Raw genomic sequence first — 12,619 nt, 5'->3', positions numbered from 1 at the left:
ACCGACCAACTGAAATTTTGCTATTGGAAACAATTGAATTTAGAGAGGTACCCCAAATTTAAAATAACCGAAATTCTATTGTTTTATAGTAATTAGAAGTAACTAAGTGACATCAGTATAGATCTACAAGAAAGAAATACAAGAATGTACGCCAAGCATCTAAGTTTACATGTAAGTAAGTAGGTTTTTTTTAGTCACAGACTAAGTATTTCCTCGTTATAATTAAGTAGTAAATGCTTGGATACTACTCTTTGATGCTCGGTTTGGTCGAATTATTTTAGGTGAAGGCAGTTGTTATAACACAGAAACCAGAAAAAGTACTATCCATGTCCGTCTCAATTTTTTATTTTACTCTGCCTCATGAACGCTTCCACATGTCGAACAGTTTTTTTTAATTATTTTAGCTTTTAAATTAAGTACCTTTGATAATCAACAGAACATTTTAATAACGGGAAGAATTTTCGTAGTTTTGAGTATTTCCTTCCGGTGTATAAAACTTATAACAAATTTTCTTTTTAAGTAGCTAATTTATTAGTAGTGCCCTGACATCTGACATCTATTAGCGACTAGTAAAGTTAGCTCGAGTCAAATAAAAACTGGCTTAGTAATGATGCTTAGTTAAGATAGATGTCGGTAGAAGTCTTGTTGAGGTGAATTGCTTTACTATTCATAATCCTACTCGACAAAAGATGGCGCTAAAAGTTGCAAATGTTTGTCAATGCAAGTAAAATTGAAAATAGAAATACCTAGTAAACATTTATTGCTAAATTTCTGCGTTGAACATTTTTTTATAAATTGTATTGTGTATGATATTTGGGTTACTTAATAGTAGATAATTATATAGGTACGGTAGTCTAATATGGGCATGGGAATTATGTACGCACTAGGTACATACATTTACTTATAATAAAAACCGTAAAATTTATGGACTGAGTCCACGGATCGTCGTTTAGTAGGGCCCCTGTTCTGTTTCTATAGGTAAGTAGTTTAGGCGCTTCGCGCCTCGACAAGAAGGCGGTTCACCAATCATCATCATCATCCCAGCCTATATACGTCCCACTGCAGGGCACAGGCCTCCCCTCAGAATGAGAGGGCTTGGGCCATAGTTCCCACGCGGGCCCAGTGCGGATTGGGAACTTCACACACACCATTGAATTGCTTCGCAGGTTTGTGCAGGTTTCCTCACGATGTTTTCCTTCACCGCAAAGCTCGTGGTAAATTTCAAATGTAACTCTGCACATGAATTTCGAAAAACTCAGAGGTGCGAGCCGGGGTTTGAACCCACGACCCTCTGCTTGAGAGGCGATGGGTCAAACCACTAGGCCACCACGGCTTTTAGGTTCACCAATAAGACTTCTTAATTTGTACCTAATTTTGTAATTTTGGGTCAAATGTAGTTTTTATGCAATTCACTTGTTTGGACCAGTCTATGTAGATATTATAGATAGATCCTGCCTGACCTGGCTCATCAAAATATTGACCGTCAAGTCAAGTAACATCGTATATAACTAAATTTAAATGTTTATCAGACTTTTTTGTACCCAGAGATAAGTAGACAAAGACCCATAAAACTGCCTATAAAACGTTGTGTAAAAAATATCAATACATTGATAGAACACGCATTGCGAGGCGGAACAGTGAATGGCTAATAAGTGTATCAGGAACAGAGAATTTATCAAATTACTGCCGAACAAATATAGTGTCCGAATAAGTCCGGAAAAACGGAAGCGCTTTTGAGAAGCCTCGAATTTGAATTTTGAAAAGGTAAAATGAGTATTAATACGCAAGGCACTCAAAACATAAGGAGCAAATGTACCCTTTACGATTAAATCCGGCTGTAAAATCCTAGTTATGACTAAATTCATGCATGAAAGTAGAAACTAGTTACCTGCCTAAAAAAAAAGGTAACATTACTCACTTTGAAGTAAGTTTGAGAAGCCTAACGTATAAAAATCTTGCGCAATCAGAAAAGTAGGCACTGAACAAAATGCGTATTCGAACCAAAGCGTGTCACTACAAGTTTCCTTCCTCTTGCATGCACGGGACTCAAAAGCCTGCGTGGTAAAACTGCAAGGCTATGGATTATGGATGGTATCTTCCGCAACCAGGCGTACGGAAAAAAGAACCGGTAGACGACACCTGATTCACGCTGGCCGGGGTAACGGTCGGGCTGGAAAGAATTTTATAAATTAGCCCACAACAAAGCAAAATAACCTAGCTTAAACGACCCTAGGCGTCAATGAAATATACACTTACCCGATGGAAAATCGGCGATACAGGAAAAAGTGCTTCTTAGCACGGGAAAGCAGGAAATATATCGAAAATTAGTAAATAAACGGTTGTGGCACCAACTAGCGACACTTCTACAACGTCTCCACCAAGGCACAGATGATTAAGCACAAAAACCAAGACTGATAACTGGTTATAATTTCCATAAAAATATAGCTCTTCAGGACTGCAATCTGTGTTCCGCACTCAACAACCAATGTTCAAAGAATGACTCCGAAACAAAAACGCCAAAGGAACAGCCAAGACACAAATTTAAATTTCAAAATTCAAACCAAAAATCAACTACATAGCATCAAGACATATACAGCCAGCACAAAACCGGCCAGTGAAAACGAATGGAAAACGACCAAAAAGTATGCAACACGCAACTCACATGCAGCGTTGTAATGCTGCACAAAGTTTTATCCGATATCGTTTCAACTGTCGCGATGTCGGCCGAAAACTTTGTATGAAGAGTTACTGTATCGAGGTTCTAACAGGTAATCAGGGCCGTCTTTCTCTTTCACCTATTAGTGGCCCTGGGCACAACATGCTGCATTCGGTACCTAAGCCTGATTTTCAAGCGAGAGTGGAGCATAGCTATCGGTTATCGTTTGGTAACGAGTAGAGACTCCGGGGGCCCCGATACATCGCGGGGCCCTGGGCACGTGCCCAGTGTGCCCAGTGGGGAAGAGGGGCCTGCAAGTAGGTAATAAGGCCATACCTAAACGAACAATGGTTGCGTTTTCGTTCTCCTTTTAATCGAATCGACAGTCGATAATGATCCCAACGCAACACGCAGTCGTTTGGACATGACTGTTAGAGCCTGGATCAGTGCAGTAGATCAATGGAAGTTATTGCCAACAGGATTTCTTGATTGGATTGGAATTAAACTCCACACGTTTATATTCACCGCTGTATTATGTCTCGGCATATAGTACACATGAATATTACTTATATACTAGAGATGAAAATAGGTTTATCAACACAGTCTTTAAGCACACGTACGGTAGCGAGCAGCGTCCATAAGGGAAGAGAAGGCGGAAGCGAAGAGCCAAATTAATAAAATAAGATTTGACAGATACTCTATTAATCAATGTCGCTTAAGTCATTTGAGACACTGTAAAAGAAGACAATCATACTCATGATCCTATATTTCCAACAATGACTTGTGGGTGTTAAGTTTGGTACTTACTTATTTTAATGAATTTAGTCCTTTAATACTGAAATAGCTGGTATTTTTACTTACAGTTTTAGGCATTGTTTTTTTGACGCTAATTTTGTTTTTAGGGTTCCGTACCCAAAGGGTGCCAACGGGACTGTCTGTCTGTCTGTCCGAGCCAAGCGTTCCGCATTTCCCAGGCAGGGTCTCTGGAGTGTATTTTGGATACTGGTGGGTGGCGAGATTATAACCTTTGGATTGCCGCAGGTAGGTCTTTATTAACAGGTAAGGTTGAGTCCCCGCATAATTTGTCCAGCTCGCGATGGAGGCATTGTTCTCGGCGCAGGTGTGGCGGAGCAATATTGCTGAGTGCAACCAGTGCGTGGGCGTTGGGCGCATACATCCTGTTACTAGGTGCATGGTGTGGTTCAGCTGCGAGTCTACTGCTGAGACATGTGCGCTGTTAAGCCACACAGGTGCACAATACTCAGCTGAAGAATATACCAGTGCGAGGGAGGTTGTTCGGAGGCACGCAGCGCTGGCGCCCCAGGTAGTGCTCGTCAGTTTCTGCACTATATTATTGCGAGTCCTAATCTTAGCCGCAACCTTACCGAGATGGGTCTTGTAGGTTAGGCTTCGGTCGAGGGTGACGCCAAGATATTTGGGATTAGGGTTGTGTTTAAGCACGTCCCCCCTAAATGTGACATTCAGCTCTGCGTTCGCCAGTCTATTGCACAGATGGAAACAGCAAACCTCCGTTTTATTCGCGTTGGGGCACAGTCGCCAGCGTGTGACTTCCGGTACCTATCAAGTATGCTAATCTAGCTAATCCCGGCCGGCATTCGAAAGTTTAGGTACCGTTTTTTTAAACACTGTTCAAGTTAATGGCCTATTCCTGAGAGTACACAAGATAAGCTACTAAAGTCGCCAAACTAGTCATGTGCGGCCGTGTTCTCCCAGTAGGTACTAGTTCGTTAACGTGAGTAGAGTAAAATGGGATTTTGTTCCAAGTTGTTACTTCCGGTTCGCTACCTATACCATCTTAAATCTTTGCTAACCTTTGTTGGTAAACAACAGCAAGCAGTGCTGTTGGGGCCCCGGTGGTCCAGTTGGTAGGACGCATCATCTTCACGCGTATAGCCACGAGAAGCGGGATTGAAAACTCTTCGGTGTTTATGAAAATCTTTTTCGTTAAAAAAATAGATTTCGTTGAGCAAGCGTACATAGTTTACCTTCTGCTAAAATAGAAGAAGAACATCGTTTCTTACACTTTTATAATATACCTAATCAATTTGGAACAGAAGAGTCGTGGCTCTTCATAGTTGCGATAGATGGCGCCACTCGCCACTACTGGAGTATAGAAATGATTGCGATTTCCGGGAAGTTGGTCGATTGCCGGTGGTCTAGTAACTTAGTGCGCATAGTCGCGATATTTGGGTTCGAACCCCAGCTAAAGATTTTATTTTTATCCTGGACACGCCTGTAAGCGGATTTGTTGAGTGTGTTTGTCGAGTCCAGAACCTCCCCAGCGCCAGCGGGAGCAGTTCTGAATCTCTCATTTGTGAATCTGACATTTTGTATGTCGTGTCGTTTCAGTCCTTTGCGATGTTTGACAGCTGATTTGCCAGATTGTTCGGGTGATTTTCCAACCGACTATTAAAAGAAAAAAATGGCCGAGGAAACGGGTACTCGACGTACCTACCTACTCTAGTCCTCCAGGAATGTAATGCATTTGCGATCCCTCTGTCAAAGTGGGTGTCTAAATAGTTGCCGTAACCTTATACGGACCTCCGCAAAGTAACGCCTGATTTAATAAATTACTTATACTATTAGGTCACCCCTTGTCCGTTTCTTGTTTTATAAAAACAATAGGTCATTAAGCGCTTTTTGTCACTCGAATCGAATGATAACACCATAGTTCAAAAAAAAGGGAGGCTATTAATTTAGCTTTACCTTCAATGTTTAGGCAGCGTTCTATTGAACCCAAATGTCACATTATAACGTGTTAAACATGTTTCTAACTCGTTTGAATGAATATCCTTGGGTCACCGGCAATTTAAAGATCGGATGTGAAATTAGCACATCTTCTTACCTCACATTTGCTACATCTTACCTACCTTGGCATAGGTGAGGAAACAAGTTAGGTCGATTGTTCATCCCTGAAAACCTTTAACAAAGCGAATTTCACCTAGATCGTTAGAACTGTCAACATTCAAATTATAATAGCGTTGTGTATTTTCCTAAATAAAAATGGCAATTTTTGTCTAGTATTTTTATTTCAGCGCAAGCAATCCTTTCGGGTGTCGGGCGTCCGGCTCCCGGCTTTCCGTGATGTGTCGAACCATGGCCGCCCGCGAATTAAAAGCTCGAATTCGCAAATGTTATAAAAGGTATCACAAAAAAAACCATTTTAATTTTATATATGTAAGCCTTACACAGTTGAATTGCGTTAATTGTAATTTAATCAGATACTCCATTTTATGCTAAACCATCACCAACACATTCAATTTCTGAGAATTTTATTAGTCATATTCATATATAAAATATCAGACAACCCAATTTTTACCCGACTGCGAAGAAGGAGGGTTATGTTTCTCAGTCGTTTATTAAAATAAATATAATTACGAAATAAGACAATTGAAGACTGTCCTTGATAAAATCCGGGCATGCCTGATATGGTGTATTCTTTGTAATGAATGCTAATTTTCTAGCAGCACTTTTTTGTAATAGTCAGTGGTTATGAAACTACATAATAAAAATACAATCACAATAAAATGTTGGAGCGTCTGTGAGTTTTAGCTTTATGTATTTCACTGCGCCTAAATTGCTCTGTACAGCGTTTTTTGATGATCTTCACTCGTTTTAAACTTTGTATTCATATTTTCACAAGCTGTTTTACGCTCATTAGGATATTCTTTCCAATAAAAATCACGATGTTCTACTTGGGTGAGTCGGGAAAACTTTCTAATCCAAGCACCAAAAGTAGTTTTTATATGGGAGGCATTTTTCTGTCAAAAATGCAAATTCACCAAAGATAAAACACTTCCACTACCTCAATCTGAAGTCAATTCGAAAAATATTAGCTGCCGTGAAAAGAAAATGTTATAAGCTATAAAGTGGATTATCCAATTTAAAAAAATATATAAACTTTACCTAAAAACCTAAAAAAGACCGTCAGAAGACGCTGTACAAAATAATTTAGGCACAAACTAATATATAAACCTAAAACTCACAGACGCCCTAACTTTTTATTATGATTATATTTTTGTTATGTAGTTTCATAACCACGGACTATTACAAAAAAGTGTTGCTTGAAAATTAGCATTCATTACAAAGATACACCAGATCAGGCATGCCCGGATTTTATTGTGGACAGTCTTTAATTGTAGAAAATACTGATTTGATTCGTAAAATATTAATTTGTTAACGAAACAAAGGTTTTTTATAGTCTTTCACTATCAAGTAATAATATAATACTTACGAGGTTTTCAAAAATACTAGCGCTCGGCAGCGGTCACAGTAAAACTTGAGTGAACGATAGAACGAAATTTTCTTCCATAGTCTTGTCGCGGCCGTTCACAATGAAATGAAATGAATGGCATTTTTGTTTATTTACGAACGCATGTTGCAAAAATAAGCAAGGCAGATATAGTTCTAACGGTTTATATTTATTAATGAAATCTACGATACCTAAGCAGTCCGCCGGTCGTCCGACACTCAACGGAGTTTTTTTCAAAATGGCCGCGGCTCATGGCAGTAAATTTTGAATATGGCCCCGACAGTGTACTTTCTGATTTTTTTACCTATGGTTATTTAAACGACTTTTTCGGCACAGCATCTTTTTAGTCATTGTACAGACATTCTGTTAGAATTTCAATCGACTAGGTACACAAGTATAACAAAAGTATTTAAAGCACCAGCACAGGGACCAAACAATTAAACCGACAGAGATACACGTAATGTGGACAGACACCCGTTGTTAATATTTAAATGAAACTATACGAGGGGAAACGTAATAAAAAAATTTTTTTTTGAACAACTGGTACTGTTTTCGATTTTCGATCTTTTTAAGAACGTCAAGAATTTTGACCATAACAAGACAAGTATAAGTGTTTTCTAACTTTTCTAGCTTTTAAAAAACTTGTTTAACAGAACAATCAATCATTGATCATCATGATACACGTAAATGCTATAGATATTATTCGTCTCAGATAAGATGGGTCCATAATATTATAATAGATTAGGAATAAATAAGAATCGTAGAGCAAGCACGAAGTCTTTGGTCATGGTAGTGCGAGGTTGTCTTTGCATTTCTTTGCAACCGGCTTAATTTTGTGGTTAAATTCGTACGTAGCGCTGAACTGCCATTCTTGTAGGAGAGATGGCACCAATTTTTGAGTAGGTATTTGAAGCAAGCTGAAAACTTGTCCCATACCTCTCCGATCATACCCCAACATGGAACTGCAGACCTGGCTGGTTAGTAGCGGGGCTAAATCAACCCCTACTTAATTTTTTAAAGACAGATCATTTTGGTGGTACTTTCTACCTGCCAGGTGATCTAAAGAAAAACATTTTTTTCAAAAATATGTTTGAGACAATGTGCAATTTTTATATGTTGTATTTGAATGTTTAAAGAATTAAAAAAAATAACACAAACAATTTAGTCGGGATTTAGACATTGCCAGACAAGTGCAAAAATATTTTGCAAAAAAATATTAAAAAAATATTTGAGGCAACTTGAAATTTTTATGGGGTAGGTATGTATTTATACTAAAAAATAAGATTTAAAAAAAGATAGATCATTTTGGTGGGACTTACTAGCTGCCAGGTGATCTAATAAAATATTACGATATCTTTTTTAAAATCTTATATTTTAGTCATAAAATACCCTATTAAAATTTCAAGTTGCTTCAAATACAATTTGTACATTTTTTGCTAAATATTTTTGCACGCGCCTGGCAATGTTATATTACCGACTAAATCGTCTGGCTTATTTTTTTAAATTCTTTAAATATTCAACTACAACCACCTACAACATACTTAGGTATAAAAATTCAGTTCCATGTTGGGGTATAATAGGAAAGGTATGGGACAAGTTTTCAGCTTGCCTCAAATACCTAACCAACCCAAAAATTGGTGCCAGCTCTCGGACTATTCTGAGATACCTATACAGAACCGCGTGCGTGAGTCTGACTCGCACTTGGCAGGTTTTTATTTTTTTGTTTTTAATTATAAAAGACGTTTTAAGATAAATTAAGATGAATGTGAGCGGGCGATAAGAATTTTCCACAATTTCGGCTAATTATTAAACTATATTAAGTCATGGAAAATTTATTGTATTTTCATTTGAAACTATTGTGGCCCCATTTCAATAGAATTTTAAAATTTAAAGTGAACATCAATTACATTATTTCACATATCTTCACAAGATAAATTGACGTCATCCTAATGTGAATTGGATGAGTTGTTTATCAAATATGTTGAGTAAATAATGTGAATTTGTTTCTACTTTAAATACATACATACATACGAGTACTCGTAATTTGTTAATACTACCTTCTCACACTACTTTGCCGTTACTATACCGCTATTTCTACTCCTTGGATAAAATAACTTATATTACCTACCTACTGTTCTCGAACTGTCTCCGTGTTAAAAATTAAGTCTGTGACAGAATGTATGTGTTACATTCTCAAATTTAAAATACTGGTAACATATCGTAGTTACGTCGAGAGTGGCTCTGGTCAAAGTTATTTGCACTTCAAGCAAAAAATATCGAGAGGTTTTAAGATGAACCGAATCTTAAGGCTTAAGGAATCATGCATTAATATGGCTATGAAGTTCAGTTACGAGCTCGTTAACAGCCAACGGGCCCAAGGCCCCTGTAGACACAGACGGATCCAGATAATTTATGCTAGTACAAATATTAGTAAAGGACGATGCGACAGCAACACCTGACTGGTACGTCAGACACCGCCTTATATTTGCCCATATCTCGATTCTCGATTTTTTTTCAATCCGGTCAAAGTTCAACTTTACAAAAACGGATGATTAATACATTTGATTTTGCCAGTCATGCCCAAGTTGTATTTTTGTTGTTGTATTTTCACTTCATCTAAATTATAATTCTCGTATCTCGTATCATAAACTAAAGTAAGTATGAGTAGTTCAAATTTAGAGCAGGAAAGTTATTCTATACCTATATATGTTGTACCTTTGATATATGATGATTATTGATGATGTACTCGTACTATATATACTGGACTGTATTCTTCTTTTTTATTCAAATTTTATTTTAATATGTGACTATTTAATGATTGTTAACAAATAAAAAATGTTATTTTGAACATGAAACTACCGTGAGACTCACTCATATTAAATATAATGACCCGGATAACTCACGTCTTAAATCGAGTTTAGCTCGACATGTTTCGGGCTAATCCGTAGCCCTTCGTCTTCGGAGCAGCCGCTGAGTCGCGTTGCGCGATTATATTTAAAAAAATGTTAACCTAATTTTATAACTGTAATAGACATGTCACGTTTGTAGAATTGAAGAAGGACATTAGGAGTGTTATTTGGTCATGAACCTTACTCTAGCAAACAAGTTCTTGGTTGAGTCGGAGAATGCGACGAAGTGTTTATTAACGGTAAGAAACAATTCTGCTCAGTTTTGCTTCACTACCTAGTTTATAGAGAAGGCCGAAAGAGTGGTTAAACATTGATTCTAATTCTCTAATACGTAAAAGGGAACAAAACAAAAACTTCTCCTAGCTTTTGTCCACAAATTTGTCTGCGTTCTGCGTGATGTTTACGATTTCACGGAATAGGTATAAACAGTTTCAATCAGGGATAATGTGGCTTTTTAGGGGTGGACCGTGGACCCCTAAAATCGGCTCGCATACTTATCGAAAGTCCGAATGTAATGTTTGTCAGAATGATCGTTTGTCATAACTCTTTTTTCATTGAATCCAATAATTGTTCAGAATTGTTATAAAACAAACCTATCCTAACCTATAGTAATCTATAGGATGACAATTTAAAAATTTCAGAAAATTTTATGGTTTCAATGGGAAAAATATTATGACGAACGATGATTCGGAAAAAAATTACGGTATGACTTGTGAAGAGTATGCGAACTATGGCACTCCCGGCTGTTTATTTAGCTATCATTGCCTACAAGGAACCCTTATAGTTTCGCCATGTATAAAATGTGTACCTACAGCAATCAATTATAAAAAACGTGGTCTTAAAATAAATAGGTTAAGGGGCTGTTTCGCCATCCATTGATTAGTGTTGACTGACGGTTAAATGTGATGCCGTCTCCGTCTATTCAAACAAAACAAATATAGACGGCATCACATTTAACCGTCAGTTAACACTAAATAATGGATGGCGAAACAGCCCCTAAATAGTGTGAAGTTTATTTTTAAGTGCTTATTTTAGATCCAAAAAATGTTTTTAAACTTGTCTTGTATTTAATATCTGTTTAATAAGATCAATCATTTGTTGTATTTTGCATTTGATTATTTATGTTAGCATTTTAAGTCCATTACACCTGAAACAGGATTTATTTTATCCTAGTTCAGGTACCTATGTGTATTATTTTAATTTATTCTGTGTTTGTTTATTTGTCTGTATTTGTGTGTTTATTATTATTATATGTCCGCGCTTTAGCTTTGCGACTGTTTATATTAGAAAGTTGAAAATTAGCACGAATAGGTATATAATTATGTTAACTATGTCAAAACAGTGGAAAAATAAAAAAAATCAAAATATTTTTATCCAAGTTATATGTTTTTCCAATCCGCTTTGAACATCCAAAAGAATATTTTTGTTCGAATGAGATGTTTTCGAGCTTACTTTTCTTGATATAATCTCGTTTGACCAGAAGTGAAGTGAGGCCAATGTCCTTTGATGTTTCTCTTTCCTTTTTGTTACAATATGGTTGTATTTATTCGCCATGAGTAGCGACCAAGTACTTTACAGCATCGCTTGGTATTTATATATAACGTGATCTTTTTCGTCGTTGTTTTAGTAGGTTTTCGTTCCATCTCCACATCTCGGTCTATAGTCTAGGACTTTATAGTTTCCGTTGCTTTCGTTAAAATTTTCATAATGCGTCAGACAAGGTAGTAAGAAACGGGACTCTCTGGTCCCGACAGTCAGATATAAGTACGAGCAAAAAACAATGGGTCGCTTCTCGGGAACTTTCCATATAAAGTATCAAATTATTTTCACATGTCAGCGTATATTTTGGGACCATAATAAAAACAAGCATCTGATCCCGGCTGGCAATGTAATGCTGCTAGTGCCAGTTTAACATCTAACGGTAATTATTAACGCATTCAAAGGCCATAGAACTCTAGCTTTATTATCCATATGAATTACCCATCACTTTCGCACAGGTTAATTGGATAGGTTTTTTTATTACTATTTAACACAACATAACAAATATATGACATTTAACAAAAAAAAAACCTAAACCTACCTACTCGTATTTCAAGGTTCGATTTTAAATTAATGTGGTTATGAATGGAAAAACAAGAATTATAAGAACATTTTCTGGCTAAATAATTACGTTTAAACGTGATATTTCTATATTTTATTATTGCTTAAATCCATACTTCCATACTATCCATACTATCCATACTAAATATTATAAATGCTTGGATGAAATTTAGTACAGAGATAGAATAGACCATGGGAAAGAACATAGGCTATCTTTTATCGCGAAAAAAAGGCTTAAAGGGGTTGAAATAGGGGGTGAAAGTTTATATGGTGGAAGTTCGTCGCTGTTGGAAATAAAACCATGAAACTTGGCATTTAGGCACTTAATAAGAAATAAGTCGGTGTGTTTTAGCTTCTTTGAAAATTCGACCTGTGAGGGGATGAAATAGGGGATGAAAGCTCATATGGAAGGTCGTCATTATCGACGATAAATCGATGTTTCTTTATGAAACTTGGTATTTGGGCACGTGATAAGAGATAAATAATTGTTCGAGCGTTTTTTTAAATTCTTTCATCTTAAAACCGGTTAAAATCGACTCGAACTCGCGCGTCAAGGGTTCCGTGCATAGGTATTTATGAATATCAAGTGTTAGCAGAGCCAAGCTCATAAGCAAAATGTACGCAATGTGGGGTCATTTTACATGGCTTATTAACATAGACAGTCAGACATGAAAAATTATG

At 36.9% G+C, this 12,619-nt stretch overlaps 1 protein-coding gene across 1 annotated transcript in view; it reads left to right on the top strand.

Annotated features, from left to right (window-relative positions):
* The first annotated feature begins 68 nt into the window (after positions 1-68).
* LOC141433424 (very long chain fatty acid elongase 7-like) overlaps positions 69-12,619 on the top strand; it is a 64,460-nt gene continuing 51,909 nt past the window's right edge. The window contains exon 1 of the mRNA XM_074095458.1: positions 69-171. The gene's annotated coding sequence lies outside the window, so the exon portion shown is untranslated. The remainder of the gene's footprint in view (positions 172-12,619) is intronic.

The sequence above is a fragment of the Choristoneura fumiferana genome, chromosome 12, assembly GCF_025370935.1.
Source record: "Choristoneura fumiferana chromosome 12, NRCan_CFum_1, whole genome shotgun sequence".
NCBI classification, from domain to species: Eukaryota; Metazoa; Arthropoda; class Insecta; order Lepidoptera; family Tortricidae; genus Choristoneura; species Choristoneura fumiferana.
This window is presented reverse-complemented; position numbering and strand designations above follow the sequence as displayed.